The 20,726-nt window shown below is 44.5% G+C and overlaps 1 protein-coding gene across 3 annotated transcripts in view; it reads right to left on the bottom strand.

The window, feature by feature from the left end:
• Positions 1–20,726, bottom strand: part of FGF14 (fibroblast growth factor 14) — a 1,331,526-nt gene that overhangs the window by 464,461 nt on the left and 846,339 nt on the right. The window lies entirely within an intron of this gene.

The following is a 20,726-nucleotide window of genomic DNA, read 5'->3' as shown; positions in this document are numbered from 1 at the left end:
TGGGAAGAAGCATCCAATGGCAAGAGCATCACATGGAGGGCTAGGTAGTAGCACAAAGATGAAAGAGGTAACAGTGGAGCATGTGGAGGGGTGAAGAGAAGTAAATGAGGTAACCAGCTGGAAAACACATACACTCTCATGGAGTGCTTAACACAAAGAAGTAATTCCATAACTGTGAGTAGTGGAAGGACACAAATAAATGTGCAATGCTGAAGGGGTAGAAAGGCAAGTCATTGAATAAAAAGCAGGTAAAGGAGAGTGATAGCAAACCCAACTAATGGTAAGCAATGGGTGGGTGCAAGCTTCAAATGTTCTTGAAAAGCCACTTTGTCATTTACAACTAGACTGGTAGGCTCCACCTAAACAAAAGAGAAGCTTACAAACATGTTGACAGTTAAGCTGGGCGTGAGGCAGAAGGGGAGGCAGACAGGCAGAAAAGTAAGAATGTGAGCATACAAGCAAGCAAAAGCCAAACATAAAGGTATGAAGATAGACAGATTGAGAGAAAATATGGAATGTGCGCAGTCAATTATGCAGGGAAGGCAGATATACAGAAGGAGAAGTTGGTAGGCCAGCAATCAGAAAAACAGACTGACAGATAGGCAAAAAGGAAGTTGTAGAGACAGGAAAACAGACAGACAAAGCATCAGCGGGCAGACAGTCATGCAAATAGGTAATCAGACATGACAATAAACAGGGAGAGAAAGAGAGAGTGAGAGAGGTCAAGATGTAGATGCATGCAAAATGAGGAATAGAGGTGGAGATTGAACATTTCTGACACCCAGACCAGAATCTAAGCAACATATATTGTTGAAAAATTAAGCAATAAAGGCATTTAAATTGGAAAACATCATATTGGAAGCCGGTAACTTCCATTCAGGAAGGTAACAGATATTGCACAAGTTGTATTTCACAATATCAATGAAGCATGGGAATATCAGCTACACCCAACTGAAATGAGCACTACAATGGCAGAAAATAGAAGGTACATTTGGAGAGAGGATGTTGCCTAATAGCTAGAGTGGTGGACCTTGAAGCTGGGAAACCGGGTTCGAGTCTCAGCAAGGATGCTCAATATCCTGTGATTCTGGGCAAATCACTTAATCTCCCTGTGCCCAACAAAAATGAATGTGTCTCTCTGTAATGCAACTGGTGCTCATGTAAAGCAAAAATAAAAAATATCAAAATGGGGGAGTGAAGAGGTGGTGCTCAGCGGCACCAAGGTGGGCGCATCCTCCTCTCCTGAAAGTGCGGTTTATCAAAAAGGTCCACCTCAAACTGAGTTAATGTGTGTCCAGATGTTCGTGGAATACACAATGTGTGTTGAAATACCCCTCACACACCAAAAGGGCCCTTGGTGTCTCATGTAAAGCGCCCTGATGCCTTTGGGTCATGTTTGTGCTATATAGGTAGAATTCAACAGAAAAAGCTATTGACGAGAAATGTAGTTTTGTTTTCCACATTGCAGATGTAAATTTTACGTTAAAAGGGGTGCATGTAGCAAACAACACACAATTAGAAGTAACTAACAATGCTTTCCAATATATTTGTCACCCACATTCAATTGCCTGCTAAACAATGCTATTAAAAATGTGAAATGCTTGTCTAAATCGCATGGACATAGCGACTAGTCTCGCCTGCTACACCGGGTGCAAGGGTCGCAGTAAGTGGTGAGGGCAACTTGCCACCTGAAACCAATCATCAGTCTGTACACGGATAAAAATGTATGCAAAATTATTGATCTTCAAGACTTTTTTTGAGCATCACCAGAACCATATCCCGGTAGAAATGATGATCTGTACCTGGCCAGGAGTTTGGGATGGACTTCCTTTTGGAGCAGGACCATAGCTCATTTGGAAGAGGCTAGGGCCTGTCAGATGTAGCATGATGGACAAAAAGAAGATGGACTGGGATCTGGTCGCATGTAATTACCAATGTCTGAGAATATCTCAGGCATTTAATCAATGACTTATTTTTTTGCATTTCTCATGCATTAGGGTAGAAGGATAAGGTCAGGACGGCCACATTAATTGAGGAATATTAGGGTAATCATTTGTTTATATAAGGGTACATTTTAGATTTATTGTATGCAAATGTTGGTATACTGAAAATCTGACATGCACTGGAACGCCTCATCTTCTGATTGACACCCACAGCTTAGGCCGATGAGTATGAACGGCTAAAGGAGATTCTAGGAACACTGATTCTGTGTGCTACAGCTAGAAATCATATATCCTGTTATTATAGCACGAAGACCGATTTAAAAGATATCTTTTACGTTGCTGCAGAGGACATTTTAGGATCTTTGCTATCAGGTGCTATCCTCTTGAAAGGGTTTCATGGTAAGATTGCCCATTATTAATGCCACATAGTCTTTTTCTGAGGCAATCCAACTGGTTTGAATATGTTCAAGTGACACAATTGAATGAAAGTGGTTGGACATATGGAAGACTGTCATACACTAGAGAGGGGTAACCCTATATGATGCGTAAATGTTAGATGTATCTCAAGCGAGTGGGCGGATAGCACCAGGTAAATGAGTGCCCGCACCATATTTGCTTGGATCTGTATTTGCAGATATGTATTGAACTATCTGCTAATAATTCCATATATTATCTATAAAAATATATATATACATATTATAGGGTCTTCATCTACAGGTACCGCCTGTGGCTTGCTTCATCATAGGATCCTATGCAGACAGATCCATACATATCTAGAAATAAGATACAGACCCAAGCAAATGTGGTGCGGGCACTCATTTACCTGGTGCTATCCGCCCACTCGCTTGACATACATCTAACATTCACATATCATATAGGGTTACCCCCTTCCAGTGTAGGATTGCACTTTTCGGAAGCGGAGGGTCCACCCTTTAATGTTCTCATTCCTTCCAAAGTTAAAAGGTTATATGGAAGACTAGCCAAGTGGCTAGAAATTCAGCGATTTTTGGGCCTGCAGTTGTGAATACCTGCAAAGCATGAGGTGTCAATGGTAATAGTTCTTTAACACCATCGCTGCTAGCGATATTTTGCTCCTGTGCTATAATTTTCAAAAGTCCATTGTTCATGACGAGCTGGGCTCGTCATCAGTGTTTGAGGAGGCTACACCATGACGAGCCCAGCTCGTCATGAGCCTGGAAGGGGTTAAAGGCAAGGATGTTATTTCCATCGTTTACCATATTGAAAGCTTTTTTATTTATCTATTAATTTTTAAGCTTGCAACCGAATAGAGTAAATGGTAAGTTTGAAAACACATGACCGTGGAGTGTTTTATAGTACAGTTTAGATACGCAACTTTCCAGCAATATCTTGAAAATACACAACTTTTATTTGCCACTGACAAGCCCTCCATCCTCATCTCATGATGACGTGGAAACCGGGTATAATACTATGAACAATAGAAAACAGTCCTAGCCAGGTGAACATTGCCCCTCTTGCGCGTGTTGTCGTGTAGGGCCGCGCACAATGAAAACATGCATCTGACCTCCACAATTGCTGTGCTCAAAAGCAAGCTGCAAACATTCACAGAGGAATCAAGGAAACACAGGCATAGTTTCAATGAGGCACAGGGAGTGAAATCAAATGCCCTTCGACCCCTGGATGACATCACAGGAAGTGACCTAACATGGCTGGAGCAGGATGATACTATAAGAAATAACCTAACACAACTATTGTCATTACATAATGGGAAGTAAATAAGAACATATTGCAATGAGTTTAACTACTAGCTGTTGTTCAACTCTCTCAGAAGCAAGAGGGGATTATTCAGTCATATTTTCAAACCCTAAATACGCCCTATGGTATCTCTCCTCTCAGCCTTTTAGTCTCCTTAGGAATGTCTCACCCATTTTCAGTGTTTCACTCATTTGTGTGCACACCATTAGAGTTTTGAATAAGAAAAATGTCCTTTTCCTTTTTTGGCCTATTTTTTTGATCTTGCACTTAACCCATACAGTGTCAATATATTTGCTTTACTACTGATGTGCTAACTCATGTGTGGATCTGAGGCTGGGTTTAGCTGGATTGAAAAGTCTAGTCTAAAAATTCAGAGCTGATTCTGTATTTCTTTGAAATAAGAGAGGTGTGTTAAAGAGAGCCTTATTACTGGTAGTACCATAGGTTTTATACCAAGGAATGTTTGAGAAAGGGGGGTGGAAGTATTACTACAGGAAGTAGGAGCTTTAAGTATGTAGCTATAGGAAAGGGTGGAATACCAATAGTCAAAAGAAGGGGGGAAGGTTTGCCCGGATGAAGTGTTTAATAATTGGTCACAATCCTGTGCATTAATGCATTTTTTTATATAAGCAAATTTAGAATGTTTTCCCTCTTTCACAGTTGTTTTATTTTATTACATTTTTGTCTGTACAGCAGCAGCGGCCGGCACAGGTAAGCTCGGTGAGGGCGGGGTAGGGGAAAGTCAGCAGATGACGGAATAGGTATTATGTATTTATTTAATTATACCTATTCTGTCGTCTCTCAACTTCGCCCCCTCCAACCAACCCCCGCCCTGTTGCACTGCCCTACCACGCTTACCTGTGCCGGCCGCCGCTGCTGTAGATTGGTTTAAGCAGACATTGTTTTGCGGGAACTCTAAAACTGAAATCTGCTTGATTGAGAGGCAATGACTGCTTGAACCAGTGTCCTGTTGGTATCTTTTATGACTAAGGTACACAAGATGTGCCCTTTTCACACGATGCCAGCTAAATACATTTGATGCAAGGCTTGTACATTTGCATTATTTCTGCAAAAACTACAATTGCATAAGAGAAAGATTTTGCAGCTTTGCTTCTCTCTAAATGCCAGGAATCGAAGGACATAAAGTTCTGGTAAGTTAGGCCTCTCTGTTTGACGGGTGAGAAATGGGGACTGTTAGCGTATTTGGATAGACCAATTCGGATTGGAGGAAGGAGATGAGTTGCACTTATGTTCTGGTGTAGTCCAGAAGGCGATGAATGGAGGAAAGTAAACCAGTGTCGGACTGGGACAGAAAATAGTATTGGGCCCCAAAATAAAAGTGCCTCCCATTAACAAATCAGATAGCTAAAAAAGGGGTCCCCCCCATTTAAAAACCAGATAGCAAAAACTGCCTCACATTTGCAAATCAGGGCAGTTATAAAAATGTAAATACACATTTTATAAGTATTTTGCAAGATATGGGCAACTGAATGCATATGTGCTTGATGCGGACAATGTTTATTGTGATACCAGAGACTAAAAAAAGACCCACCAGACCATAAAAACATGTTACGTTATGTTATGTTACGTTATGTTATGTTAGGGATTTGTAGAGCACATGGCTACCCAACAGGCCTCCCAGTTCTGAAAGTCATGTCCGTCACATAGTGGTAAGGCCAAAGCAGGTTATTCAAAGAGTTGTGTTTTAAGTAATTGTCTGAATTTGGATACTTCTTTGATCAGTCTCAATGATAGGGTAGGGAGGTCCAAATCTTTGGGACCAGGTATGCAAAAGGCGGCCTCCTCTTTTTGCTCTCTTGTTCTTTGGCACCGTAAAAAGTCTTTGATCAGACCAGCGTAGTAGTCTTTTAGGTGTGTAGGGGGCGAGTAACCACTAGATTAATGGGGGGCTTTTATTTTGCTTCACCAATGGGCTAAATAGAGAGTTTTGAATTTGATTATTTTAAAGACTGGCTGCCAGCACAGTCCTGCTAAGAATTCGGAGACTGATTTAAACCTGGAGATCTTTAAGATAGTGTGCACTGCCGCATTTTGAACGATTTGTTAGTGCTTGATTACGTACAAAGGGCTTCCCAGGCAAACCGAGTTACCATAATCAAACTAGGAGAGCACAAAGCCCTGAACTACTGTTCTTCACGTGGCCTGAGGGAACCAACTCAGGACCCTCCTTAATGTCCTAAAAAGGCCAACGCAGGTAGCTGGAAGTTTCTGGGCTTGGATTTCCATGGTTAGGTGGCAATCGATCCAGAAGCTTAGAATTGTAATTTCGGTTTTAGGGGGCAGTCTGTCACCTAGGTACATGGGCCACTGTAGTTTGATCCATAAGGTGGGGTTGTTTCCGACCACCAGGACCTCGGTTTTGTCACCGTTAAGTTTCAGTTTGTTACTGGACATCCAGTCAGTGACATCTCTGAGGCAGGAACTAAGCTTGGTGGAGAGATCTGCTGTGTCTTGAGTTAGAGAGATGGTTGTTCGGGTATCCTCAGCATATGATACCAGTAAAAACCCATGCCCGAGTATGATGTCTGCTACAGGTTCCATATAAATGTTAAATACGGTTGGGCTTAGCGATGATCCCTGTGGCACCCCGTACTCTGAGGCCAGCGTTTTGAACAGAAGGATTCCTCTCAGACTTGAAAGCTTCTGTTTTTTTAAGAATCAAATTAGCCATTTGAGAGCATTGCCAGCAATTCCAGTGTCTTTTAGTCTTCTGACCAGTGTCAAATGTGACACTGTGTCGAAAGGGGCACCTAAATCCAGGAACATAACTGCTGCTGAACCATTTGAGTCTAGGGTTGATTTAAGTTCCTCCATCGCCGCTAACAGCAGTTTCTGTGCTCTTCCCTGCCCTAAAGCAGGTTTGGGTACGGTGGAGAAGACCCTGATCCTCCAGAAATGTGGAAAGCTTTCTGTTGATGAATTTTTCGGTGACTTTGCTGATAATTGCCAACATTGAAATTGGTTTGTAACTTTCATGGATAGAGGAGTTCAGTGAGGATTTTTTTACAAGTGGTTTCTGCATGGCATGTTTCCATGCCCGAGGTACTACACAGCTTTCTAAAGACTGATTAATTATATTTGTTAGGATTGAGCAGATGGCTTTTCTGCCTTTCGGGCGAATATTTGGGGGAGCAGGATCCGTAGGGACACCAACTTGATTGATCTGAGAAGGCTTTCTACATTCTCCAAATTGATCCTGGAAAAGGAGGTCTGGTGCTCTTTCGTCAGCCGCGACCCAGGCAGGTACGAGCGGTGGGGCCAGATTGGGGGGTGGGATTCGACAGACGCCCACAATGGAAAATTGAATAAATAATTTTCCGACATCATCGTCTGTCGAAATCCCCCCACTCGGCCGCACCGCTCTTACCTGCACGGGCCGCTGCTGTCTTTAGCCTTCCCTTCTTGTAGTGTCAGATCATCATTTGTGTTTGCAGCTTCTACCCTGCGCATGGCGGCACACATGTTTTTTTACTTTCTCCAGGAAATAGGTTGCAAACATGTTACAGCCAGCTTTAGAAGCTATTGGGACTACCTGTGGCGCCTGTAGCTTCATGGATGAATTTAGTTTCAAAAGCTCCTTTGATAAATTTGCTGAGTTTTTAATCTGTGTACTAAAAAAGGCTGGTTGGTTGTCCTAATGGTGTAGCAGTATTTTTTACGACCTCCTCATACAAAAAAAAGGCCACACAATGACCCAACGGTCCATGAAAAGCCCACAAACAGCCAAGAACATAGGGTCCACACGCAGATCTGTCAGACCAGTCCTTCTGACACTGCCAAAGTGCCCTAAAGACCAATCCCCCCATTCTTTGCAAACGCAGGCCTGTTTCATTAATGCCTCCCATGCTACACTTGAGGGTGTCTGTTCCATGTGCGTTACTTATGACCTAGTGGCAGACATCGTTTACCATGGAAGAACTGGGGTCGCAGAAAGTGTATATCAGATGACGTATTGGGTCAGTCAATGCTGCTATGGAAGGTTGGAGAAAGTACACCCAAAAATGTTATTACCAAGCTACCGTTTTGGAAAAAAAAAAAAAATATATATATATATATATATATATATATATATATATATATATATATATATATATATATATATATATATATATATATATATATATATATATATATATATATATATATATACATACTTCAAAAGCTCGCCTCCTCCACAACTTCACCACGGACTTGCAATGAGACGAGGTAGACCCAATTTGGTGCTTCTTTTAATTTATTTCAAAATGTGCGACCATTTCATCACGACGCGTTTCGGCAGATCCCTATACATATATATATATACACACACATATATGTATATATATATACATATATACACACACACACACACACTATATATATATATACATATATATATATATATATATATATATATATATATATATATATATATATATATATATATATATATTCAATGAAAAAACCATAGGTTATAGGCCATATATAGTTAGGAATTCGCATTTACAAAACCTTATTTTACTCGCATAAAACCATTGAAATTCCATATATAGTTAGAAGCGCTAACTATATATCGCGCACCCGCAATCCACTGCTGATGATGTCACATATTACATCATTCATGACATGGTCAGTGACATCACTGATGACATCACTGATGACATCTCAAATGACATCACTGATGACATCACTGATCACAACATCCAGTGATTGTATGTGTCTGTAAAGTATAAATATGTTTCACATATTGAAGAATGAGTGGATGTATAAGTGTCTGGATGAAGAATTTAGTAGGTGCATGACTGACTGTATGAGTGAGTGATTAAATGTGTCTCACTGAGTGCATGGGTTAGTGACTAAACTGTCTTAATTTGTGCATCAGTATGTTTGTTGTTGTGTAAGCTGCTGCATGTGTTGATCAGTAGCTATAAGAGTGGCCATATGGGTTATTGATTGGTTGCCCAAGTATTTGAATGGGAGGCTGAGTGTGTGTGTGGGTGGCTGGGAGGTGCGTGACTCTTTGCATAGAGGTGTAAGCAGTTGATTCACTAGGAGTATGAGTTCAAGAGTGCATGTGGAAACAGCTATATGGGCGGTTGACTGTGCATGGGTGTGTTGGTGAGTGAATGGATTTCTCATTGCTACATGTGCAAGTAAGTACGTATGTAAAACACAATACATGTGAGAGTTGAGATATATAAATAACTGAACATAAGAGCCAGTGAATGTGTGAGTGGCTGTATCGATCACTGTGAGCTTGTATCAGGGATTATATAAGAGAATAAATATGTGTTATTATATGTTTGAATAAGTAAGATGTGTATAACTTTATAGTTGAGGAAATGGAGGTGTGATTGATTCTTTGCATGACTGACTAGGTGTGTGAGTAACTCCATGGATGAGTGACAGTCTGTGAGTGTCTGTTTATACTGAGTGTATGTAAGGTTATATTAGAGTCTGAAGAGGTTCATTGTATTATCACATGAGTGATGTGATCAGTGATGACAAATGAGATGTCATCAGTGATGTCATTTGAGTTGTCATCAGTGATGTCATCAGTGATGTCATTTGAGATGTCATCAGTGATGTCATTTGAGTTGTCATCAGTGATGTCATTTGAGATGTCATCAGTGATGTCATCAGTGATGTCACTGACCATGTCATGAATGATGTAATATGTGACATCATCAGCAGTGGATTGCGGGTGCGCGATATATAGTTAGCGCTTCTAACTATATATGGAATTTCAATGGTTTTATGCGAGTAAAATAAGGTTTTGTAAATGCGAATTCCTAACTATATATGGCCTATAACCTATGGTTTTTTCATTGAATTTTCAAGGTTTTGTAAATGCAAATTCCTAACTATATATCCACTATAACCTATGGTTTTTTCTGTGAATTTCATTGGTTTTTTAATAGCAAATATGAAAAGCTTTAAAATGTCAAGTACGTGATAGATAAAAACATTTTCGTATTTATGCACGCTGATGTGCTTTGAACGCTGCACCCCCCCCCCCTCCCCTCTTTTGCCTTAGTAGTACTCTCTCTTTGCAGATACTGAAGGGTAGTTAACGCAGGCCTTTACCCCCGTTGTAATCCGTCGTGCCTCCTTGTCTCTCCATTTGATTGATTGTTGTCCAAGCATTTACTGTTTTAGAATTGGTTCTCTTTGGATCATTCTCTATTTACAAACAAGCACAAAGGCGCAATACTCTGTTTAGTCTTTGCAGATAGTGAAAAATCGTGTAAAAAAATAAAAGTAATCGAGCAAAATCAGTAGGCCACTAATTGGATCTCTTTTTGACCTCGCTAAAATAGAAATATTAGGAACAACCCTTCATGAGAAATACGAAAATAGTGAGATGAACTGAGCTCCACACCATGAGGGCTGCAAGACAGCTCGGCTCCATCACCCATCCCGCACAAAATAACGACAAACCCAATGCAAATATTAAAAATGTAGACAACACACCAGCAAAGAAACAGGGTAAAACATTTTATTAAAAAACTATTTACACAACGTTGGTTTATAAGATGATGTCAGTAGTGGACCGATGTGTGAATAGAACGAAAACAGCACAAGGCTCCAAGATCCGGATGGCAAGCTCCTGGATGTTGGGTGCCATAGTTTAGAGTTCTGAATTTCAGCCTTTTTCAATGCCTGTGCTTTGTTGAATCAAAATGGCGGCTTGACACAAAGCTGACTCAAGCGTTGCTACTGATGCTATGCAGACCAAAACTGGTTTTCAGTTTGTACATTTTTCTAGATTTTTCAATCCAAGTTTGGTTGACTTTGTAGAACGATGGCTTCAGATTTTCAACATACGGTGTGGTGGCGCTGACTGGGAGGGGGCGCTTCGCTCCTGCCCCCTCCCCAAGTAAGATTTTCATACGTGAAAGTACGTTAATGGTTTTGGTCCCTGAGATGCTTCGATGTCACTACCATTCTCAAATAGCATAAGTTCTGGATGTTGGGTGCCATAGTTAAGAGTTCTGAGCAGTGCTTGTAACACTGTCTGAAGCTTATTTCCACCTACTGCAGCTTCACTATTCTCAAAGTAAGTGAGTGTCGTTTGTGGACCTGACTGCATTAGAAAACAATGTGATATGTTACCTTCCTAAACAGCTTGACAGAGGCCCCTGAGGGGCGGTGTGATGGCCATGGACTCGGAGAAGACGCTTGGCTCCGACACCCTCCCCAAGTCTTATAGCACTGGTGTAGCCTGAGATCGCCCCCGATATAGGCGGCCGGCTCCCGGGGTCCGGCGGAACTTTTTGCCTTTTGATGACTCTTCAATTCTGGACCCTGTCCCACAATCCGTTTGACCTGAAGACAAGCTGTAGTGGGGCGCCCCTTTATCGTTTTAGTTGCCATTCCGCCCGCTTTTGCTACACTGTGCCTCTTCCGCCATTCAGCTGTTTACCGCCCGCTCTTGCGACTACAGCGTCTCGCTCACCATGTAGTTGAGATGTGCCCGCTCTTGCGGTGCAGCGATAGGCGGCTGCCACAGGACTCTCAAAATGGCGGCCGGCTCTTCGGTTTTGGGCCTGGTCCACTAAAATGGCCCTGGGACACCTTGGAACTCGGACGCTTGTCTGCTAGGGCTTGGGTCCCATTCTCGAAAAGCGTCCCCTCAGCCGTGAAGATTCTACAAAAGTCTTGGGGGCCTCCGACTCCCGCAGGCTTCTGGTGGGGAGCGGCTGCCATGATTGCTCGTGGAATGGCCACGACGGAGCTACGAGATGGTAGTGGTCTCATGCTGACGCCAGCTTTAGTCTGAAACATCCAGAAACACTATAGACTACCAATTCGATCAGTTCCGGTAGCGCCCCAACATGAACCGGAAGAGAAGAACTTGCCCTGCCCTCTTTGACTGATGGTTCTTGTTGCCTGTCCCCTCTGTTGTCATTTAACAGAACTTTTTGGACTGCTGAAAGGGGTTGTGTTCTGAACGCTGGTTGGTGGAGACATTTAGACTATATTCTTGACCTACGTTGTCGCGTAATGCGTTTTATGACACGCCGCGTTAGCGCACCCGGAAGTGATCCGAGGCGCGGCGCGCAGCGCGTAACGTAAGCATAACAGGTCATGTGACTTGTTAATAAAACTTTTCATTGGTTCATTTTACTTTTGTTAATTTAATGATGAAAAGCTTGGTCATATGACCTAAAAATTACGCTTTTTATTATTTTCTAACAATATTTTTTTTTCAAACATATGTTATAATATTCCAGGCTAATGTACTTTCCCGGAAAATTTACAACTGTCTTGCAAGTAAAATATATTCCTTTTTCGAGAAAAAGGGCGTTTCTTCCTTCCATGACGGAGCCGTTGAGTAAAAGAGATTCGGCCTGCTGTCTTAGTCGCCGATACGCCTGATTATCAGATTCTTATCGATCACTTTATGTTGCAGACATGAAAAACACAACTGCCCTTGACCATTTATCTTTACTGCGTTCCTACATATTATACCTTTTATCCGTCATGTAATTGGACTGCTTTATTTCACTTGCCTTTTACTGATTCGAAAACAGTCACTAAAAGTAAAAACTTTACAAATGTAAATACTACTACCGTGTTTTGTTTTAAAAACCTTTATTGTGAAAATGTCAGTATACAAATACGGGCCTATAACCACGTGGGCCGGCCACGGAGCAAACTGAAATCGTATATGATGAGGAGACATTTACACTGTAGAAGAACGTAACGAGCGGGCCATTAGGTTGCAAGAACAAAGGTGTCTAACAGTTGCGGAATCGGTGGACGTACATTTTGTAATTAAAATACGACAGGGCCACTTACAATAACATTTTCTAGATATACATTTGCGGGCAAGGAGTTACGAGTCCCATTTATACCGGCGCCATTTTGGGCGAGGCCGGGCAGGTCCAAGACATAGTCAAAATGTCTCCACCAACCATCGGCCAGACCAGAACCCCTTTCGGCCCTTTATGCTACAAGATGGTGTCTTCCATTCAGAAAATATTGGTGGCAGCATTTTGAAAAGAAACAGAAACAGCCGTTCTCCTAGTGAGTTTCACATTGTTACATTTAGGAAGAATGTTGAAGAGTAGTATGTGGAAAATCTGAAGCCATTTTTCTACAAACTCTCAATCAGACTTGGATGGAAAAAAAAAACCTGAAGAATGTACAAACTGAAAACCAATTTTTGTCTGTATAGCACCAACAGTAACGCTTGAGTCAGCTTTGTGTCAAGCCGCCATTTTCATTCAATCAATAGCGTCCCCCTGCACACATTCAGGGACCTGGTCGTGTCTTCAGATGAAACGCATTGTAGGAAAAGAAGCAGAAAGGAAAAGGAAAAAAGTTCCGCCGGACCTCGGGAGCCGGCCGCCTATGTCATGTGCCACCTTTGGCCACACCAGGGCAATAGTGAAGCTGCAGCGGGTGCAAATAAGCTTCAGACAGTCCTACAAGCACTGCTCAGAAATCTCAACTGAGGCACTCAACATCCAGGACTTGCCATTCGGATCTTGGCGCCTTGTGCTGGTTCCGACCTATTCACACATCAGTCCACTACTGACATCACCTCATAAGCCAACGGGGCACCCCACGCCGACTTTCGGCGCAGCATTGTAGGATGGCCACACCAGTGCAGCCACTTGCTGGACACCACCTCGGTGCCATCCGGATCTCGGCGCGTTCGAGTCACTGTGCCGGAAGAGTGACCGGAACTCAGCTGAACACGCCGTCTTTCGGCGCAGCATTGTAGGATGGCCACACCAGTACGGCAATTTGCTGGACACCACCTCGGCGCCATCCGGATCTCGGCGCGTTCGAGTCACTGTACCGCAACAGTGACCGCAATTCAGCTGGACACGCCGTCTTTCGGCGCAGCATTGTAGGATGGCCACACCAGTGCGGCAATTTGCTGGACACCACCTCGGTGCCATCCGGATCTCGGCGCGTTCGAGTCACTGTACCGCAACAGTGACCGCAATTCAGCTGGACACGCCGTCTTTCGGCGCAGCATTGTAGGATGGCCACACCAGTGCGGCAATTTGCTGGACACCACCTCGGTACCATCCGGATCTCGGCCCGTTGTGCTGCCTTCGGCCTATTCGCACATCGGTCCGCTACTGACGCCGCCTCACGTGCCAACGGATTTTCTACGCTTTTTGTAGCCCTATGCCGCATAACAGGTCATGTGACTTGTTTATAAAACTTTTCATTGGTTCATTTTACTTTTGGTTTCCTAAAGATGGAAGGCTTGGTCATATGACCTAAAAATAACACTTTTCATTGGTTTAGAACATTTTTTTTCCCCAAACGATGAAAGCCCCACCTTGTTTCTGGATCATTCAGACTGAAGCTGGCGTCAGCATGAGAGCACCACCATCTCGTAGCTCCGTCGTGGTCATTCCGCGAGCAATCATGGCAGCCGCTCCCCACCGGAAGCCTGCGGGAGTCGGGGGCCCCCAAGACTTTTATACAATCTTCACGGCTGAGGGGACGCTTTTCGAGAATGGAGCCCAAGCCCTAGCAGGCAAGCGTCCGAGTTCCAAAGTGTCCCAGGGCCATTTCAGTGGACCAGGCCTAAAACCGAGGAGTTGTCCGCCATTTTAAGAGCCATGTGGCAGCCGCCTATCGCTGCACTGCAAGAGTGGGAGCAACTCAACAACATGGTGAGCGAGACGCTGTGGCCGCAAGAGCGAGCGCAACTCAGCTAGATGGCCGCCACCTGGGGAGGCCCGTTCACGCCGGCTCCCCCACGCCCCCCCCCCCGGGCCGCCGCACGCCAATTTTCGGAGCAGCATTGTAGGATACCAAAACCAGTGCGGCAGTTTACTGGACATCACCTGGGTGCCTGTCGTACATGTTGTGTCAGCCATGTGACACTGGACACAGACCGCTACTGACGAGGCCTCCGCTGCACCACCCGGAACGCCCCACGCTGTTTTTCTGTGCTGCATTGTAGGATCCCTAAACCAGTGCGGCACCCAGGCGACATCACCTGGGTGCCGTCCAGAACTCTGCACGTTGTGCTGCCTTGGGACTATTCGCACAACAGACCGCTACTGACGAGGCCTCCCCCCGCCCCACCCGGGACGCCCCACGCCAATTTTCGGAGCAGCATTGTAGGATCCCTAAACCAGTGCGGCACCCAGGCGACATCACCTGGGTGCCGTCCAGAACTCTGCACGTTGTGCTGCCTTGGGACTATTCGCACAAAAGACAGCTTCTAACCATTGTTGCTTTTTGTGTTGAGAAATGTTTAAATGTTTTTAGTTTTTGTTCCGTTCGTTAAAGTTAGTAGTCAATAAAGTTTTATAACCTTACTTTGTTGGAGTGTTATCTATTTTTTTAAAAACGGGTGAATGGGGCCTTGAATCGGGTTATTGTCATGTGTGGGCTTTGGAAGTGTGCTGCTGCAGGATCGGACATTTCAAACTCAAATGCACGTTCTTTTTCTTACCTTTCCGAAGCATGGAGCGCAATAGCAGGCAGAGAAAGGGTGATGCACGTGTTGAACACTACCTGACCTGGCAAGTTGCTGGCAGTGCCCCCCCGCCCGCTCCTGAAAGAGGGCACACACACACCGCCGCCCCGAGTACTTCACAAATCTTTAAAAGACCATGCGCTTGTTCATGAGGCTTAAATGGTTTATCACCTCTTCTAGAACCCCTGCATCGACCCTCTGACGTTTCATGGAAAAATTACCATGTAACACAATACCAAGCCCTGTCAGCTGAAACCCCAAGGAATCGTGGGGCATATTATCAAGGGGGTTTATCTCCGCTTTTTTGGCTTTAAAAGCCATGAAAGCGGAGATAAAATTATTTCCCTATTACCAAGCTGTCGCTAACACCAGTTAGTGACAGCTAAAAGGAGATAGCGACCATCTTGGGCCCCGCTTTGCATGTCAGTGATACTTATCACTAATGACATGCAAAGTGGCGTGCCAAGATGTTAGCGACTGGAAACAGTCCCTAACATCGCTACCTTCTATTACCAACTTTTGGAGATATTCGCGCTAAGCGCGAATATCTCCAAAATCTAACACCTGCCCTGAGCAGTTCTTAGCCATGTTATCCAATGGGAGGTGGATAACATGGCTAAGAGCATTAGGTTGATAATACATGAATATCGCTGACTTTTCAGCGATAATAGCAAGGTTTATCTGCGATAAAAATCGCCGATGTGCGGCGATAATTTTTGTCTCTAAACAAGTTAGAGACAAAAATTATCGCTAGTTGTTCGTAATATGCCCCCGGGTTTTTGCTTGCAGAAATCGGGAGGCGGGAGACTAGCACTGAAATCAGTACTCACACGCCTGAATCAGGAGGATTGGCATGTCTGAATTCTCTACAGCTGGGGCCATAAACTACATCCGCAGGGTTAGGTGATAGCCTGGGACCAGCCTGGCATCTAAAATGGCTGCCGTGCACGACAAAATTGTGGCATTCGAAAAAAGGCAAGATGGCGCAGCCGCTGGAAGAGATGTATCAACATATATCAGCCTCCTCAGCCACCCTCAGGAAACATAGGGGATTAGGATACGTCTCCCGCACCCCCTTATACCTAGTACTTTAATTAACGAAGCACAAAATGGCGAATTCCCGTTTCGCTACCAGTTTGCGGCCCAGTTCGCGGCCCGTGAAGCGCTTCTACCGTGAAAAATCTTTTTTTTTTTATTTTCCCCACGGGACCCTTTAATAACCCCAACAACATTCCTAGGGGGTCAAGAGGGGGATACCTTGCCCCCTTTCATTAAATTCCCCCTTAGTTTTTCACCTTTTCTTCTCTCTCGATCCTACCGAGAGACAAGATGTCGGCCGCTCCGGACTGTCACGCAGCAAAAAAAAAAAAAAAGCTCACGCACAGCCGCTGGAAGAGATGTATCAACATATATCAGCCTCCTCAGCCACCCTCAGGAAACATAGGGGATTAGGATACGTCTCCCGCACCCACTTATAACTAGTAATTTAATTAACGAAGCACAAAATGGCGAATTCCCGTTTCGCTACCAGTTCGCGGCTGCGCTTCTACCGTGAAAAATCATTTTTTTTTTATTTTCCCCACGGGACCCTTTAATAACCCCAACAACATTCCTAGGGGGTCAAGAGGGGGATACCTTGCCCCCTTTCATTAAATTCCCCTTTCGTTTTCCACCTCTTCTTCTCTCTCGATCCTACCGAGAGACAAGATGGCGTCCGCTCCGGACTGTTTAGAATGTTGACAGACACCGGAGAGCCAATCAGCTTTCTGCGCGCAAAGTTCCGATAAGCGAAAAGTAAGCGGACCGGATCGCTGCCCAGAGCGCTGTTACAGATATATATCTTGGTTTGAACGTTAATTTCTCAAAAACTACTGGAGCACATATATTGAGACCTAGCAAAGGCATATCGGGCTAACAGTCCCTACAATTTTGCCAAGTTTCGTGCAAATCCATTCAGCCGTTCGAGCTAAAAGTGAGTCCAACCGCCCTATGGAAAACTCAATGCAAAAAACGCGTTTTGGGACCCCCCTTTTTTCTCAGCCCCCCCTTGACGAAACCCCACCAAATTTTCAGGGGCTGCTCAGAAACAAAATGTGCCATTTTCCTGAAAATTTCAGCCGATTCCGTCCACAAACGCCAAAGTTATTAGACATAGAATTTTCAAAAGTCCCATAGAGAAAAAATTCTAACTATATATACCTACTGGTGATAGCCAGTAGGTAATATATATATATATATATATATATATATATATATGTATATATATATATATACATATATACATATATAGTTCTGCCTCGAACCAAGTTTGCACTACATAAAAACTACAAAAAATGAGAGGGAGGCTGTGTGATCTTCATTTCTTTTGACGGATGTGCTCTCGGATCCTTAATCAGATATAACACAGCCTTCTTCCCCTCCCAGCTGCCGCTGTCTTCGCATGTCACTGGCGAGGCTACCCTCCCGCCTCTGAAAGGTCGCATTACTCACACTCTGTCCCCGCTCGCGGAAGATTTATTCACGCTCACAGCAGGCTGCCGCCACGGCCAAGTGAAGAGCAGCTGGACTTTGACCATGTCAGCGGCGCTGATTTTTATCCACTTCGGAAGATGAGAGGCTGGGACAGTCAAGTCGAGCCCCCAGCCTTGGGTTTTTGTGTATTCCGTCTGAAATGCGTTTGTAGGTGTGTATACCTCCGCATTAACCCGCCCAGCTGTCGGAACTGCTTCTTACGAAAAAGATGAGGCGTCGAGATTTTGATTCTTATATAAAAAAGTCTCGCGCCAACCAATTGGTGGTTATACTGGGGTCGATAAGTGATTAATTAAACATCACCAAATATACTAGTAGCACTCAAAAAAGATGCGTAGCGGATTACAATTTATGGCTGCTACACCACACCAGCGAAGAAACGTCGACCCTTTAAGACGCTGCCGTGTCCTGTAGTTTTTCCCGAACACGCTTATACATTCTAGCACAATCTAGTGACGCACTTCCGCCGACTCTCATTTCAGTGGTTCGAAACTATCACTAATGTTAAACGTGGCTATTCCCAGACGCCACGGGCCACACATTCAAGATAAAATGTCGTTTCCAAATGCATGTTTTCATTTGTCTAACTGTGCTCGAGATAGATGCCAGCGGGTGCGTTTTTTAGTAAAATTCTCTCATGACTGCTGCCAAAGTGCTTTTAAAACTACTGGAAGTCAAGCTTGGAAAGGATGAGTTATTGAAAAAAATGCCCTTACGTATCAATTACTAAACACGGATATTTTCGAAAGGCGCAGTCACACCTTTAAATCGTTTGATTTCGAGCCTCCGTTTGTTGCTCAATGTTTATATTCTGTGGGCCCCCAGTTTTATGTTGGATAAGTTACCAGTGCAATTGTGAGTGTGTGTGGAGGGGGTTAAAATGAAAGCACAAAATATTACATTTCACAGGGTGAAATAGGGCGAGTTCGTTAAATTGTAGGCTGGCAGACCTCAAGGCCTGGCTCGCCAATCACATAGGATTGGGGTGAGGGTGTTTTTTTTCCACAAATCTCACAGAATGACTCAAAGTGTGACCCCCAAAGTTTGGCATCGTCCAACTACCTGTGACATAGAAGTGTACTTCAGCAGCAGGTATTGCAGGCTGATAGAGGGTGTCTCCTTCTACAATCGGGGTGTTGGGAAAAGGTGTTAGATAAGAGGGGGCTTATTAGAGGCTGAAAGCAGTCGAGAGACCCACCCTGCCATTGACGCCTCAGTCTGGGTGCGGACGGATCTTTCCTTTGGCCAATCACAGTGTATGTAGGGTGTCAGGACGCTTTACAAACACGTTTAGGGTGGTAGCGCCAGTTTTTTCCCCCCGGAAGTAGCCCCCCCTGCCACTCGTGAGATCTTTACTCAGCTTTTATTGGCATCTTGAATCTGGGGTGAAATTCTCCGAAGACACAAGAAAGCAGAAACGGCTAGAGCCTAGACGTTATTCTAAACCAGCGCTCGCTGTTTCTAGGCGGGAATTGGTCGTTGTATGTTGATGTCACACTGGCGCCTGATGGTTACACCACCAAGAGCCCTCCTGGGTATATGATTTGTGAAGGTGTGCGAGATGGGATCGGAGCAGTCCGCTACCACTCCCCCGTGCCCCCAGATGTCACAAGAAGTCCCACCCGTGTAAGGGAAGCTACACAGCACCGCCGGTGACAGCTGGATCCGCGGCGGGGGTCACTGAGTGAGTCTGGTCTTACCCAGGCTTCACCGCTCCACGGCACCGAGTGATCTTGAGCGAAGGTAACTGCGCCAGATTGTCCAAAATTGGAAGCATTTGGAATCTGGCTGGTTACCAACGAGTGTTAGGAACTGTAGAAAACACCACACTCGTCTGTGAGCCTGAGGGGCAGATGAGAAGTAAGAGGGGCATTTGTGAAGGGGGCCACCCCGGTCTGTGGTTCGGGGCGAGCAGTTGGAGGCGCGGACACGTGCATTTTGGCATCACGCGTTCACGTGCTTGCTTTTAAACCACTGCACAAGTTGTGGGTGACACCGCAGACTGTAAAGGCGTGCGTTATTTTGGGTGGGTATGTTCTGAAGACAACATTAATGGGGTGGGCTTCAGAGGCGGAGCCAGCGTGTCCTGGGCCCAGGTGCAAGAATGGAAATGGGCCCAGTGGAGCTCTGTTTGTCTGTGACATGATCAGGGTTCAGTAGGGTCCACGGGCCGCTGGGACCCGGTGCCACTGCACCTGCTGCGCTAACGGAAGCCTTTTCCCTGAGTGGACTTACAAGGCACACCCTCAACTTAAGCTTCTTCCCACCTCGCACGAGCAGGACATGCGGGGACAATGTGGAGAGGAGTGCGACGCGGGCTATGAGGGGGAGAGGTAGGAAGTGAAAAGGAGATTAAAGGAGAGGGCAAGGCAAGCAAAGAAGATGAAGGGGGAGAAAAGCAGAAACATAAAAAAGGAAATAATAAAGACGAGACGAAGAAGAAGGGAATAACTGAAAGGAAAGAAACAGAAAAGGGAAGGGAAAAAAGGAAAATGAAAAGGAAGCAGGAGGAAATGGAAAGGAAATGGGAGGAGAGAAGGCAACGGAAGGATGAGGGGGCAAGGTAAATAATGAAAACTGGATTAATTAAAAGAAAGATGCATTGTGGCGAAAAGAATGGAATACAAGAATGAACGAAGTGAAAAGGATATGCTATAAACAGAGAACGGACAACGGAATAACAGTCAAGTTGGGGTCACCCTTCCATTCACAGAGGTTAAAACGCAGGTGTTGGTCTTTCACTGAGAAGTTCGTCTCGCTGTCTTATTCGCCTAATGCTCCGTATTACGGGTCGAACGTCCAATCATGAATGTGCACATGATACGCATATGTATGTATGTAAAAGTGTTGTGCATGTGTTTATGTATGCCAGTGGCATCCCCCTTTTTTCTTATTCAATAAATGGGCGCCAACGTGTACTGTTAAAACCAGAATGTGGTTGACTGAGTAAAGATGAAGCGGGGTCGGTAAATGGCATAGCAAGACAGGCAGACAGCTAGGTATGTAGACAGACGGACAGACAGAGAAGATGGATGGATGGATGGATGGATGGG

The sequence above is a fragment of the Lissotriton vulgaris genome, chromosome 8 (genome assembly GCF_964263255.1).
Source record: "Lissotriton vulgaris chromosome 8, aLisVul1.2, whole genome shotgun sequence".
Classification (NCBI taxonomy): Eukaryota; Metazoa; Chordata; class Amphibia; order Caudata; family Salamandridae; genus Lissotriton; species Lissotriton vulgaris.
This window is presented reverse-complemented; position numbering and strand designations above follow the sequence as displayed.